The sequence below is a fragment of the Cetorhinus maximus genome, chromosome 19, assembly GCF_964194155.1.
Source record: "Cetorhinus maximus chromosome 19, sCetMax3.hap1.1, whole genome shotgun sequence".
Lineage (NCBI taxonomy): Eukaryota > Metazoa > Chordata > Chondrichthyes > Lamniformes > Cetorhinidae > Cetorhinus > Cetorhinus maximus.
Genome location: NC_135897.1, coordinates 3,985,222 through 4,005,269, shown reverse-complemented (window position 1 = coordinate 4,005,269; position 20,048 = coordinate 3,985,222).

The window sequence follows — 20,048 nt, the reverse complement described above, 5'->3', positions numbered from 1 at the left end:
CCAATATAAATGCAAGTATGTCACTGAGCCAATAGCTCTCATCTCCACTCACTCACTCGTTGTTTTTGGTAGTTGTGACAAGCACATAAATATAAATGAACATCGTTGTCTAGTATAACATTGCATTTTCTAAGTGAACATTTTGACAGGGCTCCCTTTCAGATATCATCAATAATGAACTTATCCAAAAATATAATTAATCCTACATACTTTACAATAAGGAGATTTTGAAATATACCGAGCTAGTGTTTTTACAATGATTTCGTTATTTGGCTTGGATTTCGGACTCCATCTACAGCGTTTTTGAGCGTGCCAAGAAGGGATGTGGCCAAACCCAGCACAGCGACTTCCCTCCAGCCACCCCAACCAGCCTGAAACTTTAAGAAGGAGTAGAGGGGAGTAAGATGGTACTTTGGGCCTATTAAGAACCTCAATATTCCATTGAATGCCAACCTCAGGCCTCATTTCTGCCCAGCCCTTAATTTACATGCAGCACAGTGAGGCCCAATCCAAGTTTACCAGCAGTTTCCTAATCCAGTACCTTACCCCATTATATTAATCCTTTTAACCAATTAATCTAGGGACCCTTCTTTACTTATCCAAGTTATTGCACAATATACAAGCTATAATGCACTAAATTACATTTAACTATGTGCGAAAAATTTAATAAATAATTACCCAACCTTACCTACTATTTTGAAGTCATTTCTGTCCCTTGTTGTCTCTACAACTCTCTCTGCAACAGCGCAAGCCCACTCTCTGAAGATTTAAAGAAGTTGTATAGCAAAGAAAGAATGCAAATACGACATTTTCCCCTCAGTACTGCATTACCACTGTGTACCAAAATGCCAATACCCGCACACATTCTGGCTGCGGTTCACGAAGGATGATGTATCTACAATGGTAGTGTGCAATATCATTCATCAACCTCTACTAGCCCATTTATTAAATAGACCCGATGTGAGTTAAAGTGCCTCACACGATTGAAGCATCAAAGATATTCAGGCTCTAATCAGCCTTCAGGTGTTTGACTGTTAACTGTCACATATTTAACTGAGTCGGGTACCTTACCAACCTTGTGACTAGACCACTGAATTTACAAAAAATAAAGAGAAATAAAAGAGAATGACTCACTAGTTCATTCTCCACTGTGGTCCAAATTGGCAATAGCCGCATTCACTCAGGCTGTGTCTCACTGAGGATGAGTTCTCTCTCCTGCTCATGTTCAAGCTCACTGATCGTGTGGTTGTTATAGCCACTTTCATAAATAGAGCTGAGGTGAGCAGCTTCTAACAAACCCCATCTGTCTAATGGAAGGCTTTGATCTACTAAGATTGGAGTATTCTTTGCTTAACACGTTGAGCAGAATCAGTGTCTCTATTCAGCCAACCTACGCAGCTGAGGCCGTAGTACGAACCCTATAAGCACCTGTGGAGCGACAGAAATAATTTTCCCCTCCACAGGCGTCGAGGCGCACTGATCACTTTCAATTCACCAAATAGGAGGCGATCACTAACCTCCAGGGTGTTGCATTCGTTAAGTAATAAACCTATCCATATATTTATTTTTTGTATTCATGTGTGTGCATAACACATTTTCTAACACAAACAGAAAGAACTCGAATAAAACTCGGCATGCCTGGCAGCATCAGTGAAGGTAAAGATATCTATCGCTTCGAGCCTGTTTGACCCTTCTTCTGAGCTTTTCATTGATAAAGTTTGTTTACAAATAATTGTGCCAATAACCGCTTGTTTTTTTTTTTTGCTCATGTTTAGATGGCGGTGTTTATTCATTACGTGCATGTAGTTATTTAAACAATGGTTTGTTATTCTATAAACGGAGCAGTGAAATTTAATAACAATTGTTAGGATCATAATCATCTGTGTAGCTCCGTCAGGGAAAGATGGCAAAACTATCATTTGCTGAATTTTCACGATTGTACTACTGCTCATTATCCCCAGAAAATAGCAATGATGGCTGACAGCATTAACTGTTTCTCGCTCTCTTGATGCAGAGTCCCAGTTCCCTCATGCAGACATTTTGTACCTGGATAACATTCAGTTATTGCTGCATTCGGAAATGGACTGTTTCAGTATCTGAGGAGTCATGCATGGTACTAAGCATTGCCCTACCATGGAGGGAAGGTCATTGATAAAGCAGCTGAATATGATTGGGCCAAGCACAATACCCGGAGGGACCCAAGCAGTGATGTCCTAGAGCTGAGATTACTGACCTCCAGCAACCAAAACCTTCTTCATTTTTTCAGCAATTATTGTTCTGTTTGACCTGTTCAGAGATCTTTGATGAGTCAACCACATCGCAGCGGGCCTGGATTCACATGAAGGCCAGACCAAGCAATGGCAGCAGGTATACTTCCCTAAAGGAAAAATAATAGTGAACTATTTTTTTTTCCTTAAAAAGTTAATCAGCTGTTGTCTTATCTTCATTATTAGTCCTGGTTTTCATCGAATTTTAATTTAGTATCTGTCGTGGCGTGGGGGTAAATTTTTAGCAGGACACTCGGAAGAGCTCCCCTGCTCTCCTTCCAGATAGTTTCAATGCGTTTTTTAACATCCGCCAGAGTAGGCACCTGAGACCTCGGATACCGGAAATCCTTTCCACTGTCACACGTTATCTTTCAGCAACGGGCGGAAATGAGTTTGTGATTTAATAAATAAAGCCAGGTGAGCTCTGTGATCAGGTGGAAGATCAATCTCCACTGAACACACCGTCAACACAACTTGACTCAGCAATCTCTTTTTCCGTCTTTTCTGCTTTCCCCCTTTATCAGTGAGTAAGTAAAGATTAATCTCTGACACAAAAAAACTTCTGAAGCGTCTATAATACACTTGGCATATCGAGAAACATAGAAAATAGGAGCAGGAATAGGCCGTTCTCCCCTTCGGGCCTGCTCCGCCATTCATTATGATCATGTCTGATATTCTACATCAATAGTCTGCTCCCACTTTCTCCCCATATCCTTCGATCCATTTCCCCCAAAAAGTACATCTAACTCTTTCATGAAAAATTACAATGTATTGGCCTCAACTACTTTCTGTGGTATTGAATTTCAAAGGCTCACTACTCTTTGCATGAAGAGGCTTCTCCTCATCTCGGCCTTATATAATCTGACTCCCATCATCAGACCCTTGCTTCTGTACTCCCCCACCATCCGGAACAGCCTTCCTGCATCTACCCTGTCTGGTCCTGTTTGAATTGTATAGGTATATGTGAGACGTCCGCTCATTGTTTCTGAAGTTAAGCGAATATAATCCGAAACGTGTCAATGTGCTTTCATTTGTCATTACCACCATCCCGGGACTCGGTACGGTAAACTTTCGCTGCACTCCCTCTATAGCAAGAACAACCTTCCTCAGATATGGGTACCAAATCTGCGCACAATGTTACATGTGTGGTCTCACCGAGGCCCTGTATAATTGCAGCAAAATATCTCTGCTCCTGCACTCTAATCCTCACAGACTGTAGGCAAAAATACCTTCATAACATTTACTTCATTACCGCCTGCTGCACTTGAATGCTAACATTCAGCGTTTGCTGTGAGAGAACACCTATGTCTCGTTGTGTATTAGCCACTCTTAATTCACAAACATTCATATAGCAATCTTTATTCTTCTTTTTGCAAACAAAGGGAACATCACATTTACGCACATTATGCTGCATCTGCCATGAATTAGCCCACTCAGTCAGCTTGTCCAAATGAAATTGAAGCATCTAGGCACCCACCTCGCAGCTCAACCTTACACCCAGCTTTGTGTCATCTGCATATTTGTAGGCTTTATATTTAGTTCACTCCTCTAAATCATTCATACATCGTTTTATTAGCTGGGTTGCCAGCACCTATTCCTGCGGTACCAACTAGTCACTGCCTGCTATTCAAAAAAGACCCGTTTATTCTTTGTCGTTTATTTTTCCTGTCTACCGACCAGTTTTCTATCAATCTCAAAGAGCTTCGCCAATCGCATGCGCTTTCATTTTACACGCTAATCTCCAATGAGGGATTTCTGTCGAAAGTCTTCTGAAATTCGAAATGAATCAAATCTACTGGTTCCCCATCATCAACGCTAACAGTAACATTCTTGTAAAATTCGAATAGATTTGTCAATGTAAATCAATACTGCCTATGTCGGATTCTGCCACTCATTTCCAAATGTACAGATATTACATCATTTATCATACACTCCAGAATTACCCCAACTACGGACGCCAATCTCACTGGTCTATTCGTCCGTGGGGGGGGGGGGGGAGGGTGGAGGGGGTGGGGGGGAAGCTGGATTTAACTTCATTGAAAATTATGAAAACAAAACAGAAAGGAATAGAGAGCCCAAGAGAGGCTATTAAAGTCCCCAGAAAACAAAATAGGACATAGTGTTTGGAAAGGGCTAGGGATCTAACTTCAAGCACTTCAAATAGAGGGACGACAATGAAAACGGGGGCGGGAAATACAGGACTGAAGGTGTTGTATCTGAATGCACAGAGCATACGAAAAAATTGAAATGAGCTTGTGGCGTAGATTGAAATTGGCAGGTATGATGTGCTGGGCATCTCGGAGACATGGCTGCCATTGGATCAGGACTGGGAGGTAAATATTGAAGGATATACATCCTATCGAAAAGATGGGAAGGGTGGCAGAGGGGGTGAGGTTTCTGTGATAGTAAGAAATGAATTTAAATCGATAGCAAGGAATGACGTGGCGTCCGATGATGTAGAATCTGGGTGGGTAGAGGTGAGGAATGCATAGGTAAAAAAAAAACATAATGGGAGTTGTATACAGGCCTCCAAACAGTAGTCAGGATGTGGGGCACAAGATACACCATGAGATAGAAAAGGAGTGTATGAAAGGTTGGTTACAGTGATCATGGGGGATTTCAAAATGCCAGTAGACTGGGAAAAACAGGTTCGTAGTGTATCCCAAGAAAAGGAAATGGTAGAATGTCTACGAGATGGGCTTCATGGAGCAGCTTGTGGTGGAGCCCACTAGGGAACAGGCAATTCTAGACTTAGTGACGTGTAATGGGGCAGATTTGAAAAGGGAGATTAAGGTGAAGGAACGCTTAGAAGGAAGTCACCATAATATGGTTGTTTTTAACCTGCAATTTGATTGCAAAAAGCTGGAATCAGGTATTATGATTGAATAAAGGCAACTACAGAGGCGTGAGGGAGGAGCTGGCCAGAATTTACTGGGAAATGAGCCTAGCATGAAAGACAGTGGAACAGCAATGGCAGGAGTTTCTGGGAGAAATTTGGGAGACACAGCAAAAAATCATCCGTAGGAAGAAGAGCATACTACAGTGAGTACGAGGCAACTATGGCTGATAAGGAAAGTCAAGGAAAGCATAAAAGCTAAAGAGAAAGCATACAATGCAGCGAAGAGCAGTGGGAAACCAAGGGATTGGGAAGCCTACAAAGACCAACGGAGGACAACTAAAAATGAAATAAGGAGGAAGAATATTAAATATGAGGGTAAAGTAGCCAGTAATATAAAAAAAGGTTGCAAGAGTTTTATTTAGATATATGAAGGGTAAGAGAGAGGCAAAAGTGGACAATGGGCCGCTGGAAAATAACGCTGTAGAAGTAGTAGTGGGAAGCAAAGAAATGGAGGAGGAACAGAATAGATATTTTGCGTCAGTCTTCACGGTTGAAGACACGGTTAACATCCCCAAAGTTCAAGAGAGGCAAGAGGCAGAGGTGATTATGGAGGCCATTACACAGGAAAAGGGGCTAGGAAAACTGAAAGGTCTGACAATGGATAAATCACCTGGGACAGATGGAATACACCACAGAGTTCTGAAGGAGATAGGTAAAGATATATTGGAGACGTTAGTGGTGATCTTTCAGGAATAAATGGAGTCAGAGAGGGTCACAGAGGACTGGAAAATCTCTAATGGAACCCGCCTGTTTAAGAAGGGAGTGAGTTAAAAGACGGGAAATTACAAAGCGATTAGCCTGACCTCGGTCGTTGGTCAGATTTTTGAGTCAATTATTAGGGATGAGATTTCAGAATACTTGGAAGTGCCCATTAAAATCGGTCAAAGTCAGAATGATTTCATGAAGGGGACGACATGCCCGAAAAATCTGTATTCTTTGAGGGGGTAACGAGTAGGTTAGAGATAGGAGAGTCAGTGGATGTTATCTACTTGAACTTCCAGAAGGCCTTTGACAAGGTGCAGCACAGGAGGCTGCAGAGTAAGATAATAGCCCATGGTGTTAGACGCAAGGTACTAGCATGGATAGAAGATTGGCTGCCTGGCAGAAGGCAGAGGGTGTTTATAAGGGGGTCATTGTCAGGTTGGCGGCCGGTGACTAATGGAGTACCGGAGGGGTCAGTGTTGTGACCACAACTTTTCACTTTATACATTACTGATCTAGACGAAGGAACTGAGGGCATCCTGGCTAAGTTTGCAGATGATACAAAGATAGGTGGAGGGCAGGTAGTGTTGAGGAGGCGGGGAGGTTGCAGATTTATTTGGACAGGTTAGCAGAATGGGCAAACAAGTGGCAGATGGAATACTACGTGGGTAAGTGTGTGGTCATGCACTTTGCTAGGAATAATAGAGGCATAAACTATTTTCTAAATGGGGAGAGAATTCAGAAATCTGGAGTGCAAAGGGACTTAGGGGTCCTAGTCCATGATTCTCTGAAGGATAACTTGAAGGTTGAGACGGTTGTTAGGAAGGCAAATGAAGTGTTGGCATTTATTTCGAGAGGACTAGAATATAAAAGCAAGGATGTGCTGCCGAGGCTTCGTAACGATCTGATCAGATCACATTTAGAATATTGGGAGCAATTTTGGGACCCGTATATCAGGAAGGATGTGCTGACACTGGAGAAGGATCAAATGATGTTTACGAGAACGATCCCAGGAAAGCAAGGCTTAGCATATGAGGAACATTTGAGGACTTTGTGTCTATTCTCGATGGATTTTAGAAGGCTGTGGGGGGATCTGATTGAAACTTACAGAATACTGAAAGACCTGGATAGAGTCGACGTGGGGAGATGTTTCCATTAATAGGGGAGACTATGACCCGAGGGCAAAGCCTCAGAGTAAAGGGAAGCCATTTTAGACAGAACTGAGGAGAAACTTCTTTAGCCATAGAGCGGTGAAACTATGGAATTCATTGCCACAGAAGGCTGTGGAGGCAAGGTCATTGAGTGTATTTAAGACCGAGATAGATAGGTTCTTGATTGGTAAGGGGATCAAAATTTCTGGGGCGAAGGCGGGAGAATGGGTTGACAAACTCATCAGCCATGATTGGATGGCGGAGCGGACTCGATGGGCCGAATGTTCTAATTTCTGCTCCTATGTCTTATGGTCTTATGGTCTTAATTTGCAGACCGCTGTTCAAATTTCGCTTTACCTTGACTGATCACTGTAGAACAAGTCCTGCTTCTCCAGTCTCCCCATGGAACTGAAATCGTTTATTCCTGTCACCATTCCAATACATCCCCCCTGTGATATCTCCAACACTCTCACATCCTTTCTAAAATATAGTGACGTGAATTGGACACAAATCCTCAGCCGGGCACTAACAGTGATATATGAATATTTAACATGAATTGCTAGTGCGCTCGCTGCCTCTATTTATGGAATCAAACATCCTCTGTGCATTATAAACAATCCTATCAACTTGTCGTTCCAGTTATAAACAAGAGTGTTCAACTATCAGCAGTATGCCTGCATTCTGTTTAAGATTTCCTTTTATTTTTTATTCTCTCTCCCCTCATAACTCCTCCCAGATTCATCCTCCATACATCCATAATAAATATGCATTCTCCGTGTCTTTCCATTTCCCCAACCTGTGTAAATCATAGTGAAGCTTATTACTATCCACTGCAGTTTCCAATTTCGGATTTCTGTTAGCTGCAAGAACGTCCATATGACATAGGAGAACCAATGGGCCTATCAGCCCCTGGAGCCTCCTCTACTATTCAAAACATAGTGGCTGATATGTGTGTGTTTCGAATTCTACATTCCCAATTGCATCCGCTTAGCTTTAAATCCCATTCCTCACATGAACCTACCGATATCAATCTGAAAATGTTCAATCACCCTGCCTCAACTGCCTTGTGAGGCAGAGAAATCCAAAAACGCACAACCGTGTCAGAGACAAAAAAAAAAATCTCCTGTTCTCTGTCCAAAAACAGAAACCTATAAACGGAAAGCAGATCCCTCTTAGCTTTTAAATTATGCCCTTCATATAGATTCGTTTGTATTAATGTGTATCAAAAAAAGCCTCGGTCCTCATACGACCGCCAAGGGAACATGACTGTATACTCCTTTTTAGCCTGAATATCGAACGTTCAGCTCTCCCCTTTGATATCTGTTGCTTAGCCAAATTCATACCCGCAGTGCCAATGTCTCTTTAATCCATTAAATCCATTTTTTCACAACAAATGCTTTAAATGACACCTCATCAAAATGTGTTCATATACATAACATAATCCTGACTTCCGTCAACAAATCGCATTACGTAGACTAATATGTCCATTCAGTTTATCAGATATGAATTCCCATTAACATAATCGTGCTTCTGGTAAATTGAAAGCTTTTATTTTTACTCATAAATTAACAATAATTTCTGCCCAGGAATATAGTGTCCATAAACCTCCCCAACAATGACATTGCCCTGACTGTTCTGTAGTTCCAGGGTTTATCCCTCTCTCCTTTTATAAACAGGGTTAAACATTTTCAATTTTCCAGAACTCTGACATCACTCCCATATACAGGGATGATTGAAAGATTATGGTCAGAGCTTTAATTATTTCCAGCATTTCACCGTACACTGACCCTCATACATCCCATCCAGACAGGGTAAATGTTATACTTTATTGTGATAGAATGTTCGGGAAAATACAGTAATAATATATTGAAAGGGAATGAATAACAGGCAGCCAGCGCTTCCAATCAGATTACCAATTAAATTTTACCAGATGAAGCTTGCAGAGCCTTAGGGCCTGCAATCAACAGAATGACTTTGGGAACAGGACTGGATTCAGAGGATGGCAATAACATAGATTAAGTGGGCTCTTCAACAAGTAAGGAAAGGGCAGTTGGTCACAGATTGGTCATAAGGGAAGGTGTCTACCTGGCTAAAAATTGGGAAGTGCCTGATGCCAGAGAGGAACCAGATCAGTAAAGCATAAACATGTTGAACTTGTTATTTAGCAGAGTACGATCTCAAGCTGTCTTGACATGGTTCTCCCCTTGCAATTGCTCGAAAAAAAATTCCTGAACTGTCGCTGAGCCTCGCTTGGCCCGCTTGTTAAAGATAACACAACAGTTTGACGTAGGTGGCAGGATACAGCAAACAGTCCCCCGTGAGGGTTCTGCATACTGGGTGAGAATATTATATTTACTACCATCCTTTAGTGCAGTAAGCCTACCCGAGAATAGTCCAGCCGATTATCAGAGAATCGGTAGGAAGACTCAGTACTGGACAGGGATAATAAGTGCCTGGGTAGATGGCAAGAGCCGCGCTGGCGGACTAGCGGTGCCGAAGCCGCACAGGGTTGCATGACCACTCCCCTAAGCGGGAGGTGGAGCAGTACATGCTCCGTTTGAAATACATACACAACCGAAGCTGCGCAGGGAGGCCAGACCCCTAATTAAACCGTGAGTAACTAAGTCGTATGATGCTCATGAATTATTTGTGCACATACAAACATATTGAATGCTCCCAGCAAAACTAGAAAGTGCTATAGAACTCGACATGAGAGCCGCGGACTCCATCACGTGGTGCATAGAGGAACAATGGTCAATTATAATCAAAAACATCTGGAAGGATGACTGGGACACAAAAATCCATTACTGAATTATCTTTAAATATAAAAAGAAATAATTGATGTAAGTTACAAGAACTGCTTGTGCTGCAGAGGGAGAGAGAGACAGAGAGAGAGAGAGACAGAGAGAGGGAGAGCGGAGGTGCCCGAAGGGGGGCTAATGAGCAGTGACATGCGGGAGAAGAGGGCATGTGTGCTTCAGCCAGTTTGATTGCCCCTTTAGTTGGACCATTCAAGGTTCCTTAATTCCATCCAGTGCAATTTGAAGTTTCATTTAGGTTATGAGAATATTAAGTCGTTAAGCTAAGGATACAGCAACATAAATGCACACCTCTTAACATATGTCCGTTTGTGAGCAAGGAAGCATTTTTATGAGAGTTTTAACGTGTTCCCTTCCTTAAACTGAATTTTGTGTTTGTAGATCAAAATTTTAGAGTTGAAGTCCCATTTCAGATTGAAGGAAAAGTGGACAAAAACATTACAAACTCTTTGAGCATAAGGGTTGTGTCGAAGTTTATCGCAAAAATCGTACTTTGAAGGCATTTCAATGCCTGAAAAGGGTTTGCTTTTGATTGAACTGTTTGGGTTTGATACATACGAGTTGCATTAGCTCATACGAGTTTAAAATCAAAAGGAATAAGACGGTCCAGGTGGTTCCAATGGATAAAACGGAGTTGATTTGGATTAGAGATGAATTAAATAGTAATGGACATCTGCATCCGAACAGCACAGTGAGTTGAATTTGGCACAATATTTAGAAGTAAAGTGTAGAGTAATTTAACAGGTTACTTCAGACTAACTTGGGTGCTATCTAAGATGACGAATGCGTTGATAAACATATGGGGCATTTAAATTGGATAAAAATCAATACACATGAGAAAGAAGTATTTCTAATTTTAATCGGGTAAATTACATTTCTTCCAATGATTAACATTGTGAGATTTGGTTTGTGATCATGTTCTCAAAAGGGACTTTCTTTTTCAAGAGTGTTTGACAACAAATGGCACTAATGCAGATTCTGCAAGCTTGAGTAATTGTAGCAGTGGTTTTCTTCAGATTGGGGGCGGAGTTTTCAGCGATCTGTCATGTTCAGGAACATCAATGGTTAATTCGTTTGATCTGGCAGCGTAGATCAGAAGGTGCTGACCTTTAACGCCAAGCTTAAGGAAATTTTAGAACGGTGACAGGGAATTCATAACGCCCAATTAAACACAGACCAGGACATGACACGATTAATTCGAAACATGGCTACCGTGCTCGGTGGTCATGCTTGGACTATCAATAGAGTGATCGGGATAGGAAATAATATTTTAGATGATGCAAGCATGGACACTGGAAAGACCCCGAGAGAATTTAAGACAGGTTAATGTTCGTTCATGTGTAACTACTGACCATTAATTTTATATTTCACGACATAAGGGTAATGACTTGACTGGTATCCAGCCCAGAGGTTTAACAGTGTACACAGAGTGAAGGTTGAAACCATAGTGAATAAAATATTGTAACTGAGATTGTCATAGTGTTATAACTATGTTAACAACCGGCAGATTATTACATGGACTACAAAACATTGGGATGATAAGGGGTGTGTGTGTGTGTGTGTGTGTGGAGTTGGGGGGGGGGGGGGGGGGGGGGGGTTTGGAGGGGGTGGGGGGGGTCGTTTTATTATACTAGGTACCATAACATTCCGCCGCATGCAGCAGAGATAGAATGGGATGTAGTTAGCAAGACATTAGAATGGTGTAATATAGAGAACACCACAGTAGTATGTACATATTTACTATATGAGACAAAATAATCAAAGTGCACATTTTAAGCAGCAATAAGTTGTACAATTGAAACCAAGTGGGATGCAATGAATGGACCATGCGGCACACTTGGGGAATGGGAGATGTTTTGTTACCGTGTGGCATCAAAAGATCCAATATGGGAGCAACCGGATATGCACCATTCACAATCACACAGTGTGTCTACGTGTGCAGGTGCCAGCACGGGTAGTGCAAGTGGAACTGTCCGAAATATACAAGATAGTAACGACTATTATTCAGGTCAAGGAAAACATTAAGGACATGCACACATAGTAATCGAACCATTTGTCCTATGTAATTCCCTATTACCAGATCACCTAATCGCAATTCGCAAACAGGCTCAGCAAATGTTTGAAACTTACTATATACTGCAGCAACATTTCAGTGCATTACAAGAGGATATCGAGCAAATAGGCTTCTCTACATGGTGCTGGTGGAATTGAGGCACAAAGGGACAACTACGCTGGTGGATTCGGATTAGCTCTCATGCCCTATTTGTTATTCAACGGAAATTAAGTGTATATATTTGATTCATAGGAACCGGATGTCACAGAAGATGCAGCGCTGGGGGATTTCTAGCAGGTGGGGAAGAAATTTAGTAAGCCAGCGGCCTGAATTGAAGGGCCAGACGATACAAATGGCCTGACCAGACTTTCTCCGACTCAAAGCTGGATGCCGGGACAGTATCAATGTGCGGTGCTGCCTAAAGGAACGGAGAGTACCACTCTTCGGCAAAAGCCAAAGATGGATGTGCTGGCGGGCTGGTTAGCGGGAAGAGACTAACCGAGAATTCATGATAAGGGAATTATATCCATAAATTATAATCTACAGGTAGGCCAGCACAAAGCAGTAAATCAACAGTTAAAAGATTAAACAAGATGAACTTTGTAAACCCTCAAGGATTGCGATCAGCAGCAAAGTCCTGGGAGCGGGACTGCACAAGAACGAATTAAGAAAACGATAGATTTAGTGAGCGGGGAATCAGGTTGGAAAATCTGGTTGGAAACTATCCAAGATTAAGTGTGCTCTTTAACAGGTAGGTGAAGGACAGATGTTCCCAGCTTAGATAGGATGGGAGTTCTCCATCTGGGAGAAAAGTGGAATGCAACTGATGCCAGGGATGTACGTGATCAGTCAAGTATAAATATGTGAAACCCTTGCAATTTAGCAGAGTGATAACTCAAGCTGCATTGAGATGGTTCTCTCCTTGCAGTTGTTCGAACAAACGTTTGTGACCCGTAACTGAGACTGCTGTTGCCCGTTTGTCAACGATAAATCACAAATAAAAAATTCTGACCTTGGCTTAGCATTATCTATTGCCAAAGACAGTTAACTCTGGCAGTTCCCAGGGTGTGGTGCTTGGGACCTCACTTTGAGCAAATACCCATGTAATTTTTAAAAGTAATCTATAACCACGCTTTGATGAGTGTGAATTCATCGACCGTAAAGTACTCGGTAGGGCGCGATGTTAAAGTTGTTAACGTGAAGATATCTTAATTCAGTACTAATAATGTGGTTTTAGACAATGCGATGGACTGATGTTTTAATGACATTTCAATTCAACTTATTCAGGTCCCAGACATCGTTCTCACTACCTTTCAGCATCTCAATCCAATAGCACGTGTAGGAGAGAGAGAGGGAGAGAGGTAAAGAGAAATACAAACGGGTTGGGTGAATGTATGTCGGAGATTGCGAGAAGTGGAGAGAGCGTGGGAATGACAGAGACAGGTAAAGGAGAAATTGAGGAAAAAGTGAGAGGCCGAGGGAGAAAGCAGTGTTTGAGGAGAGAATATTAAATAGGGTAGTGCAAGACAGACAACAATAGAGGGCAAAAGAGAGGGAGAGATAGTGAGAGAGATGGGATGCATTGAGGAAACATAGGAGGAGGCAGAGATGCAGAGAGAGAGAGATTGAAGATACCATGAGACAGCCAGAGCGAGAAAGATAGACATAGAGGCAGAGAGACACAATGAGAAAGATAAGAGAGATTGTGGAAACAATGAGTGGGGCAGAGAAGTAGACAGATAGAGAGCACAGAGTGGAAATATCGAGGAAACAGTAACAGGGGCAGGGAGAGAGGGTGTCAGACAGAAAAAGTGATTGATTGAAACCCTGAGGGAAAAGGACAGCTCAAGGAACAAATGGAGGACAGAGGCTGAAGAAATAAAAACAGTATCTGGTGTGCGTGGTTTCGGTGTGCAATTTCCCCATTTGCCAATTTCCCTGGTGGTTCTGGCTGTCGGATCTTGCTGTGCACAATTCCCTGCAGCGTTTTTTTTTAGCATTGCACATTTAATAAAAGCATTCATTCCAGAATGTTTCCATGGGTCTTGAATTAAGCCTTGAAATGTGATGCAGCTCTGTGAAGGTATGTTTTGATCCACGAACAATTCCTGCGTTTTAGGCCCAGTGACATGTTGGGAGGTTAAATATGTAGCTGGGGCGGCGGATGTGGGGGCGGTTTTTGGATGCCACAAACTGTTTCACCCCCCACCCCAAATTTAAAGTTAGAATGCAGAAAGGTCTGAGGGTTGCTTCCTTTCCCCCCGCCCAGCCAAACCTCCCTTTACTTCCTCAAACCTCTAGGTTAATTAATGGTTTACATAAAACATGGCCACACGGATGTGTGTCATTATTAAAGCTGTGAGATTCTTGAGAGCGCATTTCCATTAAGATTAGCCCGATATCGAGTGGAAAGGCGCAAGATACATCAAATGGACTGAGCAGGTACGGGATCTGGTGCAATGCATTGGAGGTGCAAAATCCTGGATTGAGTGGGTAAAGGATGATATCAATGGTTTGGATGAGTGTTGGAAAAATGGCAAATGGAATTTAAATCCTGTGAAGAGTGATGTGCTGCCTATGGAGAGGGCAATCAAAACAATGGAATTTTCAATAAACTGGGAGGATATCGAAATGGGTAGGTGCAGTGAGAGTCATTGACGTGCATGTCAACATGAAGATGGTAGGATTTTGTTTTTATTCAACGAGGTATTGAATACAATAGCAAGAATGTGACGTTGGAAATGTAATTTAAGTAATTTACAATAAAAGGATGGCTTGCCACTGCTGGATTATGTTATGTTTAATTGATACCACTGCATTACAGGAAAGATATATTTGTTCTTTCGAAAGTACGGCAGCGATTTGCATGAATGTTGCCAGAGCTGAACAAATGCAGCTCTAAGGAATATGTCTATAGCCTTGTGTTCTTGGAACGGTGGGCGCTTGAGAGATTACATAATTGAGGTGTACACTATAATACTGTGTCTAGTTAGGGTAGATAGTAAAGACCTGTTATTCCGAGTGGAGGGATCAATTAACAGGTGATACAGGTTCAAGGAAATTGGTAGAAGGATTAGAGTTGTTAGGAGAAAAAAACTTTTTCACCAGTTCATGAAGCTATTAATATGTACAATATTATAGGTAATAATTTTCTTTTAAAATGGATCGTTAGCCTGTGGGCGTGTCTTGATTCGATTAAAGCCAGCTAGTTAGCGTGCTTTGGTATGTAAAGGTTATGAAATGTAAACAGAGAGGTTAAGTGCATTTGCATGTTTTGAATATGGCATTCAAGAAGAGAGGCGAGTGCTGACGCCCATCTAGTAGAAAACAAGCCATATTTTGGCATTACTATTAAAATAGATGCTATCAAAGGGGTTTCATTGTTAGAGTGGTTTCGTTCAGTCGTTTGCGATATGCGGAGCATTTACATTCAGTGGGTTGGTAGATATAAATTCAGAAATTTTGCGTGTTCAGGGCAGGGATATTTTGAGATCAAAAGGCAGCTGTAAGCCTCCAACTGTCGCCACAGGAACAAAATTTAAAGCAACTTTATTTTGAATGTAACTTAAAAATGCTGTCTGGTAATTGGTTAAATATGTGAGTCACTAGCTGTTGCCTTAATAGAGTTTAGTTTGGGAATTTGTTAACTGAAATGATAGTAGTAATTTGTAGCCATGTGCATATATATTTTAACCTGTGTAAGTTAATAAAATGTTTCATTTATTTTAAAGTAAAATCTCGATAACTAGTAGTCTTATTCCTGAATGTAGAGTCACACCTCAAACATAACATATGAAAGTCGATTATTCTTTCCCTCTGGGATTTTAAAGTAAACCAGCTGTACCAGCTGCATCAGTCACAACAACCCAGAGGGTGGTGGTTGTCTGGAATTTGCCGCTCGGATTGGCGGAGAAAGAATAAATGTTCAACTCATGGAGAAAGCTGACGGGATCTGAAACAAAAAGCTCTGTAACTTAAAAGGGAATGGGCCGAGTGCTGTAGTGTCGGATTAGAATGGTCGTCTCTAAAATGTTTACCATCTATGACAGGATGGAATCAATGGCCTCCTTCTAAGCTCTAACTTTTCTGTGATTCAATCAATTGGGAGGAGGCAGTCCTTGAAAGAATGGGAGTGATATGGCATGAGAAGGGTGAGGGCGGTGAATAGCAGAGGGGCAGAGATAAATCTTCATTGTTTTGCAGTGATTTTGCAATGAGACAGTAAACCAATTTGGCGTTCGTAATTGATTAGGGAGCTCAGAATTAATGAAAGGTGTTGGGATTAATGAGGCTTTTAACAAATTAATGAAGGCCTCATCATAATAAGTTGTGTTGGCTCTGGTGGGTGAGGTGCGTGGGGGTACAGAAGGGGAACCACAAAGTTTGAGGAGGAGCGATGAATTTCAACATCAGCAATTAAACAAAAATAATGTTTCTCATTATATGGACCTGGGAGTATCAGACTCTCCATCTCGCTATCTCTAACTATGGTTCTATGTGTCTCTTGCATTTCGCTTCTGTCTCCATTCTCTCAAACTCAAAGTCTTCTCCCACCCCCTGCCTTTCGTTCTCTCTCTCTCTCTCTCTCATACACTCTCTTCTTCTCTCTATCTGCCTATCTCTATCTCACCGTCGCTTCCAAGCCCTCCATTTCGGCCTCTCCCTTTCTCACTCCATTTCTATTTATGTCACTCTGCATGTTCCTCGAGCTGTTTCACTCTTTCTCTCTCTATCTTCCCCCTCTTTCACTTGCCCCGCCTCCTTATATTTCTACATCTTTCTCTCTCTCACGCGTTCTACCTGGCTATATATCTCAGCTTTGCTCCCTACCTCTTTCGGTCTCTCTCTCCCTCTCTGTCTCACTCTCTCCATCTATCTTTGTCGCAATCCCTTTCTCCCTCCATATCTGCTTCTCTTAATCTCTCTGTATGTTTCTCCGTCCGCCTCTGTCTGCCTTCCAATTCATTCCCTCTCTCTCTCCTCTCGCTCCTTCTCTGGCTCAGTTCCCCTTGCTGTCTGTCTCAATAAAATCCCCTTTCACCACCAATGTTGACCCTGAGTTGGTCACCGAACGCTTAACGCTTACCCTCCAACTCCCTTCCTCTTTGTGACCTGAGTTCCTTCGACTATTCTCGCTCGTGCTCTCTGGGTACTGGCTTCCCGTTTTCTGATCGAAGGAATCTTGTCCAATCAGTGTGAGATTTCGCGGTGATGGAGAAGCAGCACGGCCAATGTGCGGGCAGAGCTGTCAGGAGTTGGGGACTTGTGTCCAATTAGAGAGTCATAACAATGATGGACTGGCTGCACAAACATCGTGTCGATAGATCAGCTAGGGATGGGATCTTTCCTATCCAGTCAGTCTAAGGGAACGCGATAAAGGAAAGGAAGTCCACGCAATGGGGTTTGGGGATATTCAGAGGTGGGTATCATGTCAAATCACTGACCGACAGTGATGATGGAAAGGCAGGCAGGCCAACTTCGTGGGGGTGGGGGGAGGGGGGCAGTCAATTAATGGTGTGTGTTCTAATGTTAAATTAGTGAGAGCTATCCATGATGGGGGAATGGGAGGATAGAAATATTAGGAGGCGTTTATTATCTGCCCAATCAGTAAGGGATACCAATGATGAACAGGCAGCCCAGCCAATGGTAAGGTTGAAGTGTTAGCAGTTTTCATTTTTATCTGTCTAATCAGTGAGGGGTGCCAAAAATGGAACCACGGCCATTGGAAACTATAAGTATTGGCTTATTCTCATCATTAAATTAATTGTAGAATAAAAGAAAAGGGTATTTCAGCATATTCTTAACATGGTGTCTGAACAGAGTCTGCGTCATGCATAAATCACAGTGTTAGTACAGCAGCTCAGGAGTTGGAACATGAAGTCCAACTCCATCACAACCAGATGCAAATACGTAGAATATAAACCCGAATCCCACATTCGTCCCCATAGGTACTAAAACATTAACGTTGACCATAGCAGCATGAAATTGGCCGAGACCGCAAACGGTAAAATTATACATTTCCATAGACTCTCCATCTCTGGATCTCTGGGACTCGCCCCACTGTTGTGAGCCCGGAGTTTCCTGCGGGCTCTGTTGCTCATGAACATGTGTCTGGATTTTTTTTCAGATCCGGAGAAGTTCATGAAAGTTTGACCTCAACGCGAACTGACAGCATGGCCCTCACCCTGGTATGAGGCTCCAGGCCGTCTTGAATCAGAGTCGCATCCTGGGTTTGGTGTGTTTTCTGCAATGCTTTTGAAAATATCGAGTTGGATACAGAACAGCAAAACTCCTCGTCCTTTTTTTTTTTACCGAGCTTCCCTCTCTGCTGCCTCTGCTGAAGCATTTCAAAAATCCAGTTGAACTGTGAATATACTCCCCTCTTACCCCTCCAGAAATTAGTCACCAAAACCTTTGTCCTCACTGAATGCATGCAGCAGCTCCCAGAAATTCCGTCAGAGAACCTTTCACAGCCCCTCCCCTTTATTCCCCTAATAAATAATTATTTTTAGAAGGAAAGGGGGGAAAATGCAGAATTATTGGAATCAATAGATAGACAAGATTGATTGGAGTAGCGAGGCAATGGAGCGAGCCAATCATAAGAATGATAACATTGAAAATTGAGGAGCTGCCAAGTCGTTAATCAGTGACGGTCTGTGAGCACAGGGAAGTTGGGTGAACTGGATTTGCTGTGAATTATGATAGGACAGCACAGCTTTGGATAAACGGAAGTTTATGAAGATTTATTACAGTAAATGTGCGGCCAAGGTTAACATTCATATAGACAAGCCGGGATTTAATAAAAAACACAAATGAGGGTTAATTTAGCAGCTGGCCTGCGGCAGAGGCGCTGACGGCTGCTAATGCTATGGGGCAAGCTTAAACTGGTGTCTGAGCTTGCACAGAGCAGACAGTATATATAGGGCTGTCCCTCAGTGTTGTTTGATTGTACCGAGTGTGAAGCCGGAAATTCGGTGAGGGTGTGAGTTCGATTAACAGGGAAAGTGTTAATAAGTTCGGAAGAATACATGTAATTAACACATAAACGATAGCAGGAAATGTGATGTGTCTCAGATGCAGCATGTGGGCGTTCCTGAGGCCAAAGAATTCCATTGGCAACTACATTTGATGTAAATGACTGTGACTTGAGGAGTATTGCTTCGGAGAGAAAGGAACAGAGCTGCATTGCGACACATTAGTGAGCGGTGACGTTACCAGGGCAATTTGTTCCAGAAGGCATGCATTCGAATTTGAATTATGTCATATTTCATTCACTGGTCAAATTCGGGGTGTGGTGACGACGAGACAGGCACGGAAGCAGACCTGGAATCTGCGAAGGGAGGATTCTCAATCCATGAAATTGAGCAACAAATCTGCTGTCCTTGCAGATTGTATGAACAAGAATGTGGGCTGTAGTGTGGACGAGCGGGCTGACCATGGCTCCATGGTACAGGAAGCCATTTAATTAGGAGAAGCAAAAAGCGGGCCGGCTCGCAAATTGGTATTCCATTTTGGAGGCTAGTGAGGGCGGTGGTTCCTCCACGGAGTGCAAAAAGATACAAGCTTCTGGAACCACAAGCAGCCTTTGTGTACAGGAGTGGAGGAAGAGAGGAAGAACAATAATAATGCGGAATTCTATAGTCAGGGAAGAGATAGGTGCTCTTGTGGCCTGTAACGTAATTGCAGAATGGTGTGTTGCCTCCCTGGTGTCTGGGTCCGGGATGTCACTGACCGGCTGCAGGGCATTCTGAAGGGGGGCGTGATTAGGGGTGTGTAGGTGATAAGACAGAGGTCATGGTACATGTTGGCGCCAATGACATAGAGAGAAAAAGGGATGAGGCCTTCGAACAAGAATTTGAGGACTCATTCAGTAGAATAAAAGCAAGACCTTTCTGTTTGCAATATCTGGATTGCACCCAGTACCACGTGCTAGCGAGCTCAGAAATATGAGAATAGCACTGATGAATATGCGGCTTAATAGTTGGTGCAGGAGGGAATGTTTTATGTTCTTGGATCACTGCGAAAGGTTCTGGGTTAACTGGGAGCTGTACAAGTGTCCCAGTCTATATCTGAACCAACGGGGGGTGGGGGTGGGTGGGGAGTATGCTAGTGCTATTGGGAGTTTAAAATAATTCGGCAGGGGGCGAAATGGAGAAT